Source organism: Triturus cristatus, chromosome 2_1 (genome assembly GCF_964204655.1).
Source record: "Triturus cristatus chromosome 2_1, aTriCri1.1, whole genome shotgun sequence".
Lineage (NCBI taxonomy): Eukaryota > Metazoa > Chordata > Amphibia > Caudata > Salamandridae > Triturus > Triturus cristatus.
In genome coordinates, this window is record NC_140581.1 from 415,028,360 (window position 1) to 415,046,549 (window position 18,190).

The window sequence follows — 18,190 nt, forward strand, 5'->3', positions numbered from 1 at the left end:
GAATCCCATCGCGCAGGTCATACCAGTACTCTACATCTATGACCGGATCAGGGACCGACGCAGACGGCGCAGATGGTAAGTCAGACACCTACCACATAAACAAATGACACGTACCCGCATAATGGCACACACACACAGGGGATACATATCCTGGCCACTAACAACAGCCCACCATAGGGGTTGCATGGCCAGCACCACTAACACCCCCACCCATAGGGGGCCTGTTGCCCACCACCCCTGCCACCCCCACTCACAGGGGACCTGTTGTCCATCACCCCTGCCACCCCCACTCACAGGGCTTATGTTGCCCATCACCCCTGACACCCACACCCATAGGGGGCCTGTTGCCCATCACCCCTGCCACCCCCACTCACAGGGGACCTGTTGCCCTTCACCCCTGCCACCCCCACTCATAGGGGACCTGTTGCCCATCACCCCTGCCACCCCCACTCGCAGGGCTTATGTTGCCCATCACCCTGCCACCCCCACTCACAGGGTTTATGTTGCCCATCACCCCTGCCACCCACACCCATAGGGGGCCTGTGGCCCATCACCCCTGCCACCCCCACTCACAGGGGACCTGTTGCCCATCACCCCTGCCACCCCACTCACAGGAGACCTGTTGCCCATCACCCCTGCCACCCCCACTCACAGGGCTTATGTTTTCCATCACCCCTGCCACCCCACTCACAGAGCTTATGTTTCCCATCACCCCTACCACCCCCACTCATAGGGGACCTGTTGCCCATCACCCCTCCCACCCCCAGCCATAGGGGACCTATTGCCCATCACCTCTACCACCCCCACTCATAGGGCTTATGTTACCCATCACCCCTGCCACCCCCACTCATAGGGGACCTGTTGCCCATCACCCCTGCCACCCCCAATCACAGGGGACCTGTTGCCCATCACTCCTGCCACCCCCACTCACAGGGCTTATGTTGCCTATCACCCCTGCCACCCACACCCATAGGGGGCCTGTTGCCCATCACCCCTGCCACCCTCACTCACAGGGGACCTGTTGCACATCACCCCTGCCACCCCACTCACAGGGGACCTGTTGCCCATCACCCCTGCCACCCCCACTCACAGGGGACCTGTTGCCCATCACCCCTACCACTCCCACTCACAGGGGACCTGTTGCCCATCACCCCTGCCACCCCACTCACAGGGAACCTGTTGCCCATCACCCCTGCCACCCCCACTCACAGGGCTTATGTTTCCCATCACCCCTGCCACCCCTACTCACAGGGCTTATGTTTCCCATCACCCCTGCCACCCCCACTCATAGGGGACCTGTTGCCCATCACCCCTGCCACCCCCAGCCATAGGGGACCTGTTGCCCATCACCCTTGCCACCCCCAGCCATAGGATGGGTGATGCGCAACACATCCAGCTTACGCAAACATCTGGTTTGTCCGCAAAATACATCCCCCACGACATCATGACAACAGTGTGTAGTCTGTGACAAATGCCCACAACAGTGAATATGGCTACGAGCATACAATGTAAGTAACAGCACATCTGTGACCAACACATGAGTGTGACATACACAAGGCAAGCATCACCATAGCACTGTGGCAATGTAAAAAGAACACCCCCTCACTGTGTAGAACAGAAGTCAAGTGGGGGCTCACAAAATGCAGCATATGTGGAGCATTGTGGTGATGGGGACCAAACCTCCCTCAACACAGTGACCAAAAGGTAAGTGTCATCATGATCAAAGTTGTAAATAACTAACAGCATGTATGATCCCTGCTCCCAACACATCAAACACTTCTGGGGGAAAATAGTGGTTCGGTCCCATACACACAGAGATGTGGTGAGGCAAACAGTGCTGTGAAAACATGACACTCTCGGCCATGTGCAGACAAGCACCACACTTGTGGGCTGACAATGCACACAGCGTACAATGACACAACAGCAGAAGTGACCATCACCAAGCATGAACACATCTCGAAAATAGACACACCAACAAAAACAACATGTGTAGACTGTAGGTGTCAGCTCACTAACTCACATTCCATGCCAGCAATGGCACCCAACAACCAGGATGAATGTGCACAATGATGTGAAATGACTCACAGGGACAGCATGCAAAATCAGAGAAACAGCATCCAGACAAAGGCCCACAACAGCAATACCAATGCACTGGTGCAGATGCACAAACACAAACAGGCAAACTCACACTGCACATCGGACACAACATGTGTGTGTGTGTGTCACAGTATCCACAGGCAACTACACAACACATGAGTGGGGCTGAACCACAGTGACACAGATGTGGACACAGTGCCATACAAAAGTAAACCATCATTGGGACACCCTCAGTGGGCAATCAGTCAAGCATCAACAACACGAACATATCAAGGAAACGCTGTCTGTGTATGAACAGGGATGTGGACACACACATGCACACACAATACACACCATGGGCCCAGGCCATGTCACTGGACAACACACTAACTTGAGGGGACACAACTCCTGTGGGAACCCAGCTGTGCCAAACATATTCACCGCAAGTCCCACTCATGTCTGCAGAACACTTGGTCAGTCAGCCATCAGTTACCGCACAATGAATGCTCTGGTCACAACAGCCTGGATACGTGAGTCTCCCTTAAGTCATCTGCACATACTCAATACATATGTACAGGAAGTTGCACAGAGGACCCAGTTGCTCCTATACCAATGATGCCCACACCTGTAGGGCCAGTAGTGATGAACACGAAGTATGTGGAAGTGACAATTTGGACAATGGGAAGCACATCATATGTGCCGGGGTGCAAGCCACAGATGTGACCATGGCAGTTAAATGCTCACAGAGAGATGTACACAAATGGTTGATCTAGACACACCCAGGTAGCTGCGAAGGATGACATGGAAACCCACCAGAATAGGAAACATATCTCATGGACCACAGGGAGTACCTCACATCAACACATCAGTATGCAACATTGTAAACCAAGCATTACAGGTGCAAGGCATCTAAAACAACCTCAACATGATGTACAGCTAAATCAAGTTCACAGGGACAATGTAGAAAGCTTTAGTCAGCATATGAAAAGTGAAACGTCTGTTCTAACAAAAGGCCAATGGCCAGTCCATGTCCAAAGGGCAAGGAGTGAACTAGAGTGACAACTGTCACACCTTGCTTGCCTGCACTGCTACGGACCGGGGTCATCCCCTCGGAGGGGCATACATGGGGGCAGGCCAGGCACCGCAGGGACAGTATCAGGGCGCAGCAGAAGGAGGCAGTGAAGAGGTGGGGGATGCAGGCGAGACACTTGCAACTGCAGAGGAGAAGACTGAAGTGGTGGGTACTGTCACAACTGTGGGGCACAAGTCAGATGGGGTGGGTGCCGGCACAACTCCAGTGGGCAGGTCAGATGGAGTGGATTGGCTCACCACTGCAGTGTCCAAGTCAGACGGGGTGGGCGTGGACTCCAAAGCAGTGCCTACATCCATGGGAGCGCAATGGGGGACAGGTGAGGTCTGCATGGCAGGGGATGGTGACACGGTCCCTACATCAGTGGCAGCAACTGTCTGACCAGGTGTGGAGGAGCAAGTGCTAGGGGGGATGGCCTTAGCATTTTGGGGATGGTGTATCTGTGTGTGGGGGAACCCGGGGCAGGGAGTGGCGGGGGAACCTCTGGAGTGGTAGCCTGGGGGATGGAGGACGGAGACTTTGCCTTGGAGCTGTGTGCTGGCGGGGGGGGGGGGTCTTACTCTTCTTGCGCCAGGGGGCTTGCGGGTGGGCGTCTCGGTCTGAGTGCGCCTGGGGGAGGGTGTCCGGCTGTGAGGGGCACTCCCTTCTGTGTGTGTGGACTTCCTCTTCCCCTTGTAATCAGCATCTGCTGGGTCGGTGGGGAAGAGGCCAAGGTCACAGAGGAAGAGCTTCTGGGGGGATGGGGTTGCAGGTGAGGCAAGGGAAGGGGTCTGGGAGGGAGAGGTCTCGGAGGACTGTGGAGTGGTTGTGGATGACTGTGTGTGTGTCAGCAAACCAGCCCCTGTGAGTGTGGAATCAGTCCCCTGCGCTTGCTTGTGTGCACGTCTAGACCTTGGTTTGGGGTTTCGGGGCTTTGGACAGGTAGTGTGCTAGGAATTGTGGGTGCTGCAGGGGTAGGAGGAGTGTGGGACTGTTGGAGGAGGGACACTGCTGCCATCAGGGAGGAGGCCACGGACTGGTTGGTCCTCTGTAGGGCAGACATGACAGAGGAAATGCCCTCCATGAATGACACCAGTTGTGTCAACAGACCTGTGTGTGCATGGAGGACCTTCAGCATCGACGTCTGCCCTACATGGATCTGTCTAAGTAAGTCCACAGACTCCTCACTCAGGGCAGCAGGGGACACAGGGGCAGGGGGTGCGGTGCCTGGCACAAAGGAGACATGCTCACGAACACGGGAGCCCACAGGGACCTCTGGGATGGGAGCCGACGGGAGGGGGGTGGTGGTGGTGGTGGTGGTGGTGGTGGCGGTGGCGGAGACTGCCTCACTAGCTGGGGTTTGGTGGCTGCTGACACCTGCCTCCACAGGGGAGTCATCCTCAGAGCTGCTGTGGCCTTCAGCTGGGGGGATGGTGCTGACGACTCCTCTGTGTGGCTGAAATCGCCCTCCGTGCCACTGGGTCCACCTGACTCCTCTCCTTCTGTCCCTGTAAGGCTCTGTGGCTCCTCCTGTTCCATGGAGCTGTCCCCTCTTGTGGCCGTGGATGTATCTGGCTAGGAATAGGAAGTAACAGAACAACATCAGTCACCTGCACCGACTGCACACACCACAGTGAGTACATCACATCACAGGGCAAGCCCTGGCATCATCAGCTGAACACAGCTCAAAGTGCCAACACTGTTTAGAATAAGACAATTGTCATTTCCAACATCAACCATGGCACACATATCCCTCCTTGATTTGCACACATATGTCTGTTGCATGTTGGATGCTAATACCCCAATGTGCCAACATGCACCACCCACACATTAGTTGTACATGCAAGTGAACATGTAGGAGTATGTCACTGGACCCACAGCACATCTCTTGCGACTGACTCAGCACAGGCGTCCGGATGAAGGGATGGGCAGAGACTCATTTCACATGCTTGGAATGCATGCCAGCAACACACACTATGATGTACTCATGTCCTGATGGGCAAGGCCACAATGGGGTGCATGGTGCACACTTGAACACAACGCAGGCTCACTCATAGCAAGTTCAATGCCATGGCACTGGGATGGCCTGTAAGTCAGTCAACACTGTCTCCTGTCACAGGGGCAGGGCATCCATACAACAACAATATGCACTGACTCACAAGCCTAGCTCAGGGGCAAATCTGACTCTGCAGATGACCGGCGCACTTGCCCATCCCATGCAAACAACATATCCAGGACCCAGAAGACCCCACATCATGAAAATCAGACATATGAGTCTCAGCAAACACGACTCCATGTACATTAACACATCACAGTCTGCCATGCATATAACCCAGCTGCATGAGGGACAGAGTTGCATACACCATTGTGCGCTGTCAGATGCTCTGTTGGAAAGGCGTTCGCCGGAGGGGGGTTCGATACACGTCTTGCCCACCCCTTTGACCCACCTCTCCCAAGTAAGCCGAACCAGGCGCGCACACCCTGAGATGCACTACGAACAGAGTGACACCACACGTATTCTTTGTAGGACGATAGGTTCTTTTATCGATGATTTCAAGGGATCTTTATGATCCAAAAGGCAAGTAGTACAGCAGTGGCACGACATACCACCAATCAGTCGTGGGGAATGGGGGTAGCGGGACAGTCTTTCAAGATAGTGTCTCTGCGAAATACCCTGCGGAAGCTCACAATCCTCGAGCTGGAGGGTGTCGTATCTCTGGGCGATCTCTTACCGAGTCGTCCTCAAGGGGAGCGCCGCGAGTCTCTCAGCAGGCACAGGTGGTCGGAGTTCGGGAGCCGCGATTCCGTCAGCAGGGCTCAGATGGTTCAATAGCTGGGGGCCGCGAGTCGCTCAGCAGGCCTAGGTGGTTCAATGTTCGGGAGCCGCGACCTCGTCCGCAGGGCTCAGATGGTTCAATAGCAAGAGGCCGCGAGTCACTCAGCAGGCCCAGGTGACTTCAGCGTTCAGGAGCCGCGACAGCGTCAGCAGGCTCATATGGTTCCAGGTCTTCTCTGTCCTTGTTCCTCCGGCACCCCTTGTTATACTCCGCTGGTTCTTTGAAGTCCGGAGTGCTCGCAGAGGGGGGACTGGGGTGACGGAGGGGGTTCGGCGGGATTTCCTGCCGCTCACTTCTTTGGTCTTTTCAGGTGGGTCTGGGAGGGACCCCAGACGCTCGGTAGGGGAGGCGCCTGCTCCCCAGGGGCCTGGTGGCCGATTGAGTCCTCCCGGGGAAGGCGACCCGAGGTGTGACTGGGCTGGCGCCTCTGGGTCTGGCTCGAGGGTTCCCGCTCCCTCGGTTGGGCATGCGTGGTAGGGTGTTGAGTCTGTCAGGCCTCTGGCCGGCCCGTGGATCGGGGGTGGCTGGGGTGGCCGGAGTCGGGGATGTCGTGTCTTGAGGGTGGTTGCAGGTTGGCTGGATGATGGAGAGGGCAACGCCGTGAGGCCGGTCTCACATGCTCACACACCTATATGTCACACAGGTCTTGTCTCCCACAGTCACATTGCAGATGTCATGCTGACCCTCGGAATCATGGACACCCCAGTTGTACGTAGCAACAAGCCACACCGTAATGACACAGAGGCACACACCTGAGGGCACATGTCACGAAGCACAACCTGCAATTTCACACACAGGAGTGGGATTGCAGAGTGTTTCTGAATGCCCTTGAGGGGGCAGGACTGGGCAGGACTAAGTGAAACAGTGTTTTGCCCCGGACAGTAGTCAGGTGGCTAAGCAATTGTGGCATACTTGCCATACCTACTCCTGATGCCCAAAAATTGGAGTACCCTGCTGCACGGTTTTGTATTGAATACCCTAGAAACATGTTGCGAGTCAGACCAGCAATTGGTACACATCTCATGGGCACACACAGTTCACATGTCAGATCTCAGGCATTGTGGAAACAATTGATCCACCCATGACACACACAACAGAGTCACGGGAACTGATGCTGACTGGTACCTGATACATAGCTGACTGCAGGGACACAGTGCCCTAGTGACACAATCCAAAGACTGTAGGGGCCACATCTGTGGAACAGATGAGGAGGGTGCATCACACAGATGAGGGACCTGATTTGGGGACTATAAGACCTACGTAATGTGGAAGTGTGACCCGGACAAAAGACTGCTATGTGCATGTCAGACATAGTACACAGATCAGGCATGGACTTACCCCCTTCCTGCTGCTGTCTGGCCTTCAGCTGCCTATCCAGGTCCGGGAAGACCCCCGCCAGTATCCGGAGCATGTGGGGAGTCAGGGTCCGGTGTCCAACCCTCCTGCGTGGAGGTGACAGCTTCAGCTGGACTCTAGCTATCCTCCGGGTCCAGCCACGAAGGTCCTGCCACCTCTTCTGGCAGTTGCGGATGCGGCGCTTGTAGACCCCCACAGAACGAACAGCCCAGGCGATGGTCAGACATATCTCCTGCTTCTGGTGGGCATCAACCTGTGAGGAGGACAAAGTGAAAAGTACATTAACACACATGCCCCAGATTTGTGCAGCACACAATTAGATATACATGTCATCATCACAAAGGTAAAATAATTACACAGATAGTGCAACCATGTGGAATGAAAACTCACATGCATGTCTGACATGTTAACAATGCATGGATAGTCTAAGCTGGCAGAAATGCACTTTAGCAGCAGGAAAAATATTCCGTACATGTCCCTACACACTTTGGGGGATGAAAGTAGTCAGTGATAATGCTTGCCACTGCTGTACACACTGCTAGTACTGCTAGTCAGACAACATGCTTAATTAGGAAGGCAGTGGACAGCACACTCACCTGTTCCCCGGTTGTCCCATAGAGCTTTCTGTACTCTGGAAGGTGCCCGTCCAGCAGGGCCTGGTTCTCCTCCTCAGTGAAGGCTGGGGCCCTCTCCAGTGTACGTGCCATAGCAGGAGCCAGAGGATGCAGAGACAGCAGTAGTTGTAGCAGGGATGTGGTCCAGTAGCATGTTGTGCAGGCAGGTGAGCTCCCTGGGGTCCAGCCAGCCTTATATCTGTGCTGCAGAGGCAGACTCTGTGCCATGTGTCCAAAGTGATAGGTCCAACACGTTGCATTCTATGAATCTGGCCAATCCATTTAAAAGTACGGCTCGTACACGCCTTCCGCATCGTTCAAATCTTCACCTTCATGGAACACTTGAAATTTCAACATTGTTGTAGGCATCCAACTGAATTTCCAGTGCACAACTCGTACAAGTTTTGAATCCGCATCCGTCTCCATGACAGTCCTGAGCCAATGGGTGCACCCGGCTCGTTCAACTGATTGTACAACGCGTATTTTGAATGTACACATGCACCCGTCTCCATACGATTCAATGGCCAAGGCGTACGCACGGCTCGGACATGACCCGTGCAATGCGTACGCATTGTCACCCGCGTCGGACCTCATTGCATTCAATGACAAGGCCTACGCACGGCTCGGACATGACCCGTGCAATGCGTACGCATTGCCACACGTGTCGGACATCATTGCATTCAATGACAATGCGTACGCACGGCTCGAACATGACCCGTGCAATGCATACGCATTGTCACCCGCGTCAGACCTCATTGCATTCAATGACAAGGCCTACGCACGGCTTGGACATGACCCGTGCAATGCGTACGCATTGTCACCCGCGTCGGACCGCATTGCATTCAATGACAAGGCCTACGCATGGCTCGGACATGACCCGTGCAATGCGTACGCATTGTCATCCGCGTCAGACCACATTGCATTCAATGACAAGGCCTACGCACGGCTCGAACATGACCCGTGCATTAGTGTGACTATTAGACGGATGCAACACACATATACTGGCCCTGGACACCTGCACACACCTGCCACACTATAGCATTGGCCACACAGTGTCCCATGGCATGTGAGGATGCATTCCCTGGGTGTTTGAGGGGGCCACAGCAGTTTTTTTGTCTGGCACTTTGTGCAGCCACTCCCAGGCTGTTATCTTGTACATGGGGGGAGAGTCCTTCGTGTGTTGTGCACATTTGCACTGTGATGTGCAATTGGACAGTAATTGGCATGAGTGAAGGCCACAGTGTCAGGTTGGATATGTTTGGGGCATGTCACATACACCCTGAGTCCTGGGGGTGATGGCATGTACGTCACAGTGAGACCTGTAGCCCCAATACTGATGTGCACCCACAGTCTGTGTGCATGTTGTGTCTCAGATGTGACTGATCACATGTTACCAATGGGTGACAGTCTCCACATCCATGTGGTATATGCATCAACCTTGATGGGGTGTGTGTCTAAGAGACGTACATGTAGGGCCGGCATGGACAACAGTGGCCACTACCTGTGGGACTTACGCTTGCCTTGTGGTGTGTACGTGCTACGTCATGTCCATTGCTGTGTTGATGTGGCAATACAGGGAGCCTGGGTTTCTGCATGGCAAAGATCTGTGATGCCTGGGAGACATGAGTCTTCATTAGTCACTGGGGTGGGTTTTTTGAGCGTTGCAGCAGCACATAGGTTGGGTGACACAGCCATATGATTAGCCCATTGCACTACATGGGACTCATGTGGACATGTGGAATTGAGATGTGAGGTGGTGGTCTTGTAGGTGACATATGTGTCCATGACCAACATCACACACCTCAGTACATTGTGTAATGTCATGAACTAGCATGTGAGAGTGATCGTGGTCATGGCCACATGTGGGGATGTACTGACAATCTTCCTTTGTGTATCTCTGTACTGCAGGGCACCAGCTGTGCATCGTCCGTTCCCAGACCTTGCAACCATGCAGGAACGCAACAACATCAGACGGTACCACTTCACCAGGCCACTGATTGAGGAGTTGGCGGAGCAGTTGGCACCACATCTGCTACCTGGCCGGACATACCCTACAGCACTGACCCCAGAGGTGAAGGTGATGGCAGCCCTGCACTTCTTTGCTACTGGTACCTTCCAGTACACTGTGGCTACTGCTGGTGGTATGTCGCAAACAATGTTTAGTCGGGTGCTATGCGATGTCTTGGAGGGGATGTTGCAATTTCTCGACCTGTATATCAAGTTCCCGAGCCAAGATGAACTCCCTGAAATTAAGGATGCCTTTTATACACTGGGGAGGATGCCAAACGTCATTGGATCCATTGACGGGACACATGTTGCCCTGATACCACCACAGGCACATGAGCAGGCATACCGTAACATGGAGCACTACCATTCGATCAATGCTCTGGTGGTCTGTCTTGCTGACATGTTGATCACACATGTGTGTGCACGGTTCCCTGGTTCGGCGCACAATGCCTACATAATGAGGAGTAGTCACATTGCAACGCTGATGTCAGAGATGCCAGCTCAGCGTGCCTAGCTTGTCGGTGTGTACTGACTGTTTCTCATTGTGTGTGTTTGTCATTGTTGTATTCCACACTCCTACCAAACTCATCTACTTGTTAATTTTTGTGTGTGTAGGTGACTCTGGATACCCCAACATGCCGTGGTTGCTGACACCCCTCAGGAACCCTGTGACACCAGCCGAGCTGCGCTACAATGAGGCACATGGTCGGAGCAGGAGGGTGATTGAGCGGACATTTGGCCTCATGAAAAGCCGCTTTCGCTGCCTGGACAAGACCGGAGGGGCCCTCCCATATGAGCCTGCAAAGGTGTGCAAAATAATACTGGTCTGCTGCATGCTACACAACATGACGGTGCGGAAGGAGGTGCCTCTCATGCTGGATGAGGATGACGATGACCAACGTCTGGCACCTGTGGAGGATCCCGGCCTGGGCCAGGATGCCAGTGATGAAGAAGATGATGGTGACGTCCGCTCCCAGCTCATCAACAACTTCTTCACCTGAAAGTGAGTTTCCAGGAATGTGTTGAGCCAGCACTGTTGCTGTCTGAGTGTGTCTGTGTGCCACTTGACTGGATGCGTGCTGTGATGTGTCCATTCAGGTGGTGTGTACTCCACAATAGGTTAGTACTGCTAACTAGTGTTTGTGTAGGTGTTTTGCAACATGTTTTGTGCATGTGTATTGCATTTCTCTCCTGTTCGTCTGTGCTTTTGACTGTATCTTGTCTGTCCTTCCAAGGGTCCTTTGCCTGTTGTGTGGTCAACACTGACCCCCAACACCCAGAAGCCAACACCAGTGTGAAAGTTTAGAATTCCTATCAACTGATGTAGCACACATTCCTGGACTTCCATTCTCCAAAACATTGTGAGCGTGTGTCCACTGTTACGTAGAATTACCGTGCAACTATTGTGGAATAAACGTGTTGCTGGTGTGTAATGAACCTGTGCTACGCTTTGTTATGTGCGTTGTCTGTCTTCCCACATCTGAGTGACATCTGCTTACCTCACCTGTGGACTTGTTACCACTGACTGTGCTTGGTGTTGTGTCTGTGCATGCCAATGTGTTTCAGGTCAACATCATTGTGTGTGATGAGTCACATGGCCATGGTGAGTTTTGTGTTGCCATAGTGGTGTGTCTCCCTCACATGTGTCACATCCCCATGACTGACCTTACGTTGGTCACATTGTTACAGTATTGGGCGTGCACTGTGTTGTGTAGCAGATCGACTTCGCCCTGAACATGACAAGTTTGAATCACAACAGAGGCAAGTATGGTGTACTGGTGAGTTTATTTACAACAGGGTTTATGGAATCTTGAGAGTGCCAAAAAATATTTAGTTTATAAGAAGCAAATGTATGAACATGGGGAAACGGTTGGTAGATGCTTGGCTTTACGGCTACGTATGAAAGAATCTTCTCACTCTATTGCTGCCTTGAAGGATAAGAACGGTCAACTTTATCAGGATCCGCAGCAGATACTCTCTATTTTTCATCAGTTTTATACTGAATTGTATATTCAAAAGGACGGAGGGGGAGTGGACGATAATGTTAATGTTTTTTTTCTTGACGCGGAACAATTGGAGAGCCCTATCACATTGGCAGAATTAGAAATTGCTGTCAATAGTTTATCTTTAGGGAAAGCGGCCGGTCCTGACAAAATGCCGGCTGAGATTTACAAATTATTTTTCATTACTTGAAGGACGAAATGCTGAAAACTTTTCAGGTTGCTCAGAAGGGTTATGCTCCCAATTCATGGGCTGAAGCCACTATTGTGGTTTTTTGTAAAAAGGGCAAAGACCCGGAGTTAGTAGGATCTTACCGTCCGATCTCGTTGTTAAACTGCGACAGTAAAATATACTCTAAGATATTGGCAATGCGTTTATCTAAGGTTGTAAATTCTTTAGTTTCTTTAAATCAACATGGCTTCATACCAGCTCGTGGGACTGTCACTCATGTAAATAAAGTCATCCCACTGTTTGATGTCGCCCACATCGAAAAACGAGATTTAGGGCTAATCCTACTGGATGCGGAGAAAGCATTAGATCATGTGGAGCGTGGCAATTGATGCAACGGATTGGTTTTGGGCCGGGATTTATGAAAGCTTTACAGGTACTATACACTTCGCCGATCGATAGAATTACCGCTATGGGGTTATCAACTGATTCTGTTAGAATCACCAGAGGCACCAGGCAAGGCTGCCGCTGCTCGCCACTTTTGTTTGCATTATATATAAACCCTTTTGTTGAGCAGTTGGGCAACAACCCTCGTATCAAGCCCTTTTATGTATATGATACTCCATTTTCTGTTATTGCGTATGCGGACGATATCGCAGTGATGTCGGCTGATCTAGCAATATTGTTTGGCCAGATATCTGGTTATAAACTTAATGTAAACAAAACACAAATCCTTTGTTCAGACAGTATTGACTTGCAGGATACTAGAATTGTTAGGAAGAGTTATTTTAGAAAGATTGTCCATAATAAATAATAATATTTTAAAAAGTGCCCAATATGACGTTAGGGAAGAACTGGGGATGGATGAGCAGTGTATCAATATTAATATTTTGGTAGAGAAATGCACAAAGGCAAAATAAGACAGCCTATACATGTGTTTCATGGACCTAAGTTGTGCATTTGATCTGGTTGACCATAATAAACTGTGCAAGTACATGGATTTACTTGGGACCTGAAGGATCAAATTTGGTTGCTAGCATATATGTATAGCAATCTAACGTGAAAAGTACATTATTGGCCATTAGGGGAATTAGCACAATCATTTGAGATAGGGAGAGGGGTCCGCCAAGGATACGTATTTGCTTCCTTTTCTTTCTTTATAGGTAAATGGTGTTGATGAAAAACTACAATCGGTTCATGTCGACACTCCTAGATATGGCAAGGTGCCTATACCAATTATTTTGAACATTGATGATGCGGTTCTATTAGCCTTGACCCCAAAAAAGTTTACAGAATTTTATTAATATTTTTACAAATTATATGGAAAAGATAAACCTAAGAATTAACCAAGGGAAAACATTCACCATGTGTTCTGGTAACAGTAAGTGGACGACTTGTCCCTTCCATATTAAGGGGAATGACATTTTAAATACAAAAACATTTCAGTTGCTTAGGCCTACAATTTTCTTTGAATGAGAGGTTGAACCATCATAGAGCAATTAGTTCCACCATCATGACAAGAAATACTGTAGGACTCTTTAGATTTGCGTCAAAGCTAAGTACTAAGCCGATTAAGGAAATGATGATTCTTTATAATGCAAAAACAATTGCAGCAGCTACATGTAGCGCACAAATTTGGGGAGTATTATACAATGCAGGACTGCGAAAGCAAGATAATATGTTTTTGAAAAGACTTCTGGCAGGACCACAATCAATCCCAGAAACCATCATACATAGAGAACTGGGACTTCACTTTTTATGAGAAATATTAGAGTCCAAACCATTTCTTTTATGGCCTTCAGTCTGGTCCAAAACTGAGACACAATTTACTAAAACAATCCTTACAGATCATATGGCGCTGGACGAGGCTTATAAAGTTCTCTGGATGACACATATAAAAAATGTCTTAAGGGGTTTTGGCAAAGAAGATAAGAATCTCTGGAAATATCCTGAAAATATAGTAGGGTACTCCAAAAAGGACCTGAAAGATTATGTTTTTGGATTATGTATACAGAAAAGGAATCTGGTTGATCAAACTAAACCTACTGTAATGAGTTATTTGTCACTATATAAATACCCTGGGTTTCAATCTTATATTAGTTTGCTCTCTAAATTGTATTTCTCCGATTCCGCTTTTTTATAATTCATCATCTTGCATGGAGGTTAGGGCCCCACGACCTGCATACATCCTTGTGAAAAAAGATCTGTGCAGTCAAGTATGCACTCAGTACTTTTTTGTAGATTTTACTTGTACATAGGAAACAATATTTAAAACTATTATTTTTAAAAGAAAATGTGTATGACTACCGTTAGTTGCTGCTGTATGCCATAATGTAACAAAGGTTTACTAATATTTACGTACAAGGTGGGGCGTATCTTGACGCCCACGGAAGATGTCAGACATCCCGTGGGCTCCGGCAGACCGGCACAGAAAATGCCTGAGCTATGCGAGCCCCGTGAACTGTCAGCTGAATAAACTACAGCTACTGTCTTTGGAACCTCCCAACATCACCTTGGATTTGTGGGACGCTTGCCAGCAACATTTGTAAAAGGTATTTTTGCAGCCCTGCTGTCACCTCAGACGCGGCTGCCATTTTATGGTTGCGCGCTGAAGATTCCTGTAGCCTTTAGCTGCCTATAGCGGTACACGCATTTCGCCTATCACCGCATTAATTCCTTCAGACTCACCAACTCTTTACAACAGAGGCTGCTTGCACCCGGTTTCCTGATAATACTCGTGATAAATTAGTGAGGATAACAAAGCTGACCTTCCTACACGGTTATTTATGGAAATTGTTGCCAAGCACGTAGCCTCTCTTCTTTCTAAGGGGATCGCTGTTATATCAGTTCAGTCTATTATGTCCTCACATATATTGGCACATAATCTACAGCAGCACAGGATATCTATGAAGGGGAGCTTTTATTGAATATCACAGAATGTTTACCTTATGACTGAACGTTGCTGTTCTGGCTAACCTGTGGTTAAGAAGATATAATTTGTCTATATTGACAGTCTCTCTCTCCTCAAGAGGTGGTCACTTATGAGGTACAGGTTGTTCAATTCGTCATTTTTCTCCTCTCGCAGCATTATTGTGTTGTTTCTCTTGAACCACTGTTTGGCTGCGACTATGCATGCTTTTTGCAAATTCTTATTTTGAGTCACATCTAACATGCCATCACCCATCCTTTGAACTCCTCATGGCTGGACTCTAAGCTCACTGAACATATTATTGCTGCTGGTGCGCCGCTATGCTATTTTTTTTAAGCGATCATAGTTCTCTTCTTACGAAGATGGTCGCAACGCTGCCACATTTTGTGTTGCTGTGACCACACACGTGATCTATCTTGAAATTCTACATTGCTCGATATCGCTATGTATGCTGGAGAATGTTATCTTCAAAAACAGATATCTTTTTTGCTCTCAACTATAATTGACCCTCATCTCATACCAATTGCCCTCACTAATACTTGTTTTTTGCGCCATCATCAGACATTTTTATTGGAATATCCTTGCTCATTTTATAGGGAGATTGAGGAGACTCTCTTCTTCTATTTCATCTCCATCTAATAAACTCATCAAGAATTCTACAATTTAAAAAAAAATTCCCATGATTGAGTCTGCTTCTGCTTCTTCACAAAAGCCTGGTGCAACCTCACAGACACAGTCGATGGCGCCTACACTAGCAAATTCAGTCAAAGGTAACTCTAAAAGGCTCAAGAAAGACCCTCCATCTCCTGCTTCTTTGGATTTACTCTTGGAAGAAATACGGGCCTTCAACTTTTAACAGACAGATGGTCCCAACTTGATGAGAGACTTATTGCAATGAAGCAGAGTGGTTTTTATCGTATAATGTGACTGAATCTAAAGTGCATGCTCTTTAATCGCAAGTATCTCTTCTTCAGAAGCAAGTTGAAGATTTAGAAAATAGAAATCGAAGAAACAACCTTCACATTTATGGCTTGCCAGAGAACATGGAAGGTGCAGACCCTATCTCCTTCTTTAAATCTTTTCTACCTAAAGTGTTAGGTCTGCCTGAAGACACAGTTCTAAACATACAACGTGCACACAGGTTGGGTCGTCAACATGCTGACACTTCTGCTTCTAGTCGTCCAAGGGGAGTCATCTTGTACTTTTTGGAATATTTCCTATAAGCTTCTAAAAAATCACCACATATCTCATGGATGGGTCACACATTGTTCTTCTCACAAGACTATGCTAAGAGTACTGCAGACCGACGTAGAGACTTTCTAAAGATGAGACCAGATCTTCGTGACCTTGGTGCTAGACATGGCCTCTTTCACCCTTATCTTTTCAAGGTCACTTATAAGAACAAAACAACTACATATGAAGATCCTTTCAAGCTGAATGTTTTTCTCAATTTCTGTAAAGCTGATATTATGGATACATCTGGTGCTTCCACCTCTCATTTTGGCTAATTATAATAATCTGTTTAATGTTGTGGTTCACTCTTTCTCTTAGACTGTTAAATAATGTATTTATTTTCTTCTCCAGAATGTTCTAGGTACTTTTTGTTCTACTTGTTCTGTTTTTAATTATGTTCATTTGGTTGTTAATCTTTACAATGTAATTGTATTTTCTCCTTATAGGTATTCCTGTTGTGTGTTCATCCTGTTGTCTCGCACCCTGTATCATCCAGTTATACTTGTGCCTCCCTCCGTGAGATCCGGCTATGCCGCCCTTCCATGTGGTTTCACCCTGCCCCTCTCCCATTTTTGTACATTTTTAGGTATGTGTTTTCCCTTTTTGTTTTTCTAATTTTTCTTTTTCAGGATACTTCTCTTCTTCTTCTATTTCCCTTCTTTCTTTATTTGATATCTCTCTTCTCTATCATTCTCCTTTCCCACTTTCTCTATTATGTTACAGATTACAGATATTCTCTCTTCCGCATCATCTTCTTTTACCATTCCCTCTACTATTCCTCAAACTAAAGAGATCTATTTTTCAATTTTTATCCTCCCATTTTTCTTAATTGCTGTTACCTCACATTTACGGATACCCTCTCTCCTTTATCTTTCGCCCTCTGCTTTTGATCTTTTCCCTTCTTCTTTTTTGTTTCCTTATTCTTTCTCTAGTTTCCCATTTCTGATGCTTCTCTTCATCTTTTCAGTTTATATTGTTTCTGACTTAATTCTAATTGGTTCCTCTAAAGTTAATTCCTTATGTACTTACATGATTCTTTCTTCACATATTACTATATTTTTCTTCATTTATATGCTTTTATGGTCATTTTTTATCAAGGTTTCCGTTTTATCTGGTCTTATTTTGCTTGCTCTTTTAATGGTTTTTAGATGACATTAAATGTTGTTATTTGGAATGTCCGAGGTTTACACTCACCAATTAAAAGGCAATGTGTATCATCACATTTATCTAAATTGAATGCCGATACAGCCATGCTTCAAGAAACACACCTCACTAAATCCAAATCCTTGAAATTAAAGAAAGACTGGGTTGGAGATGTTTTATTTTCTCCAGGGGAAGGCAAGCATAATGGTGTTATCACACTGTGTCCCAAATCTCTCCACGCTGAACTTATTTCTCAAGACACTGATTATATAGGTTGCTGGTTACTTATAGATTTATTGATTGGGAAGACTCCTCTCACTTCATTTAATATATATGCTCGGACTACAGGTGAATGCCTTTTTTGGTCTCATCTCACAAAAAAGCTAGTGCAACTCCCTCATGATAACCTGATTTTAGCCGGGGATTGTAACCAAGTCATCGATCCCTTCATAGATCGTAACTCCTCGATCTCTTTCATACCGACCAAAACTCACAAATCATTTTTACATTCTTTTCAGCAAAGACATTTAGTTGACGCTTGGAGATTGTGCAATCCTACCTTGAGGGCGTACACTTTCTTTTCTCCAGTACACCATACACAATCACCTATTGATCAAATTTTTATCTCTCATGACCTATCTCAATCCTTAAGTTCTTCAGATATTGGCTGTATCCTGATCTCTGATCATGCCCCTGTTTCGGTTTCCCTAGACATTATACATAAATCGTCTGCCCCTAGACTATGACGTTTTACTCC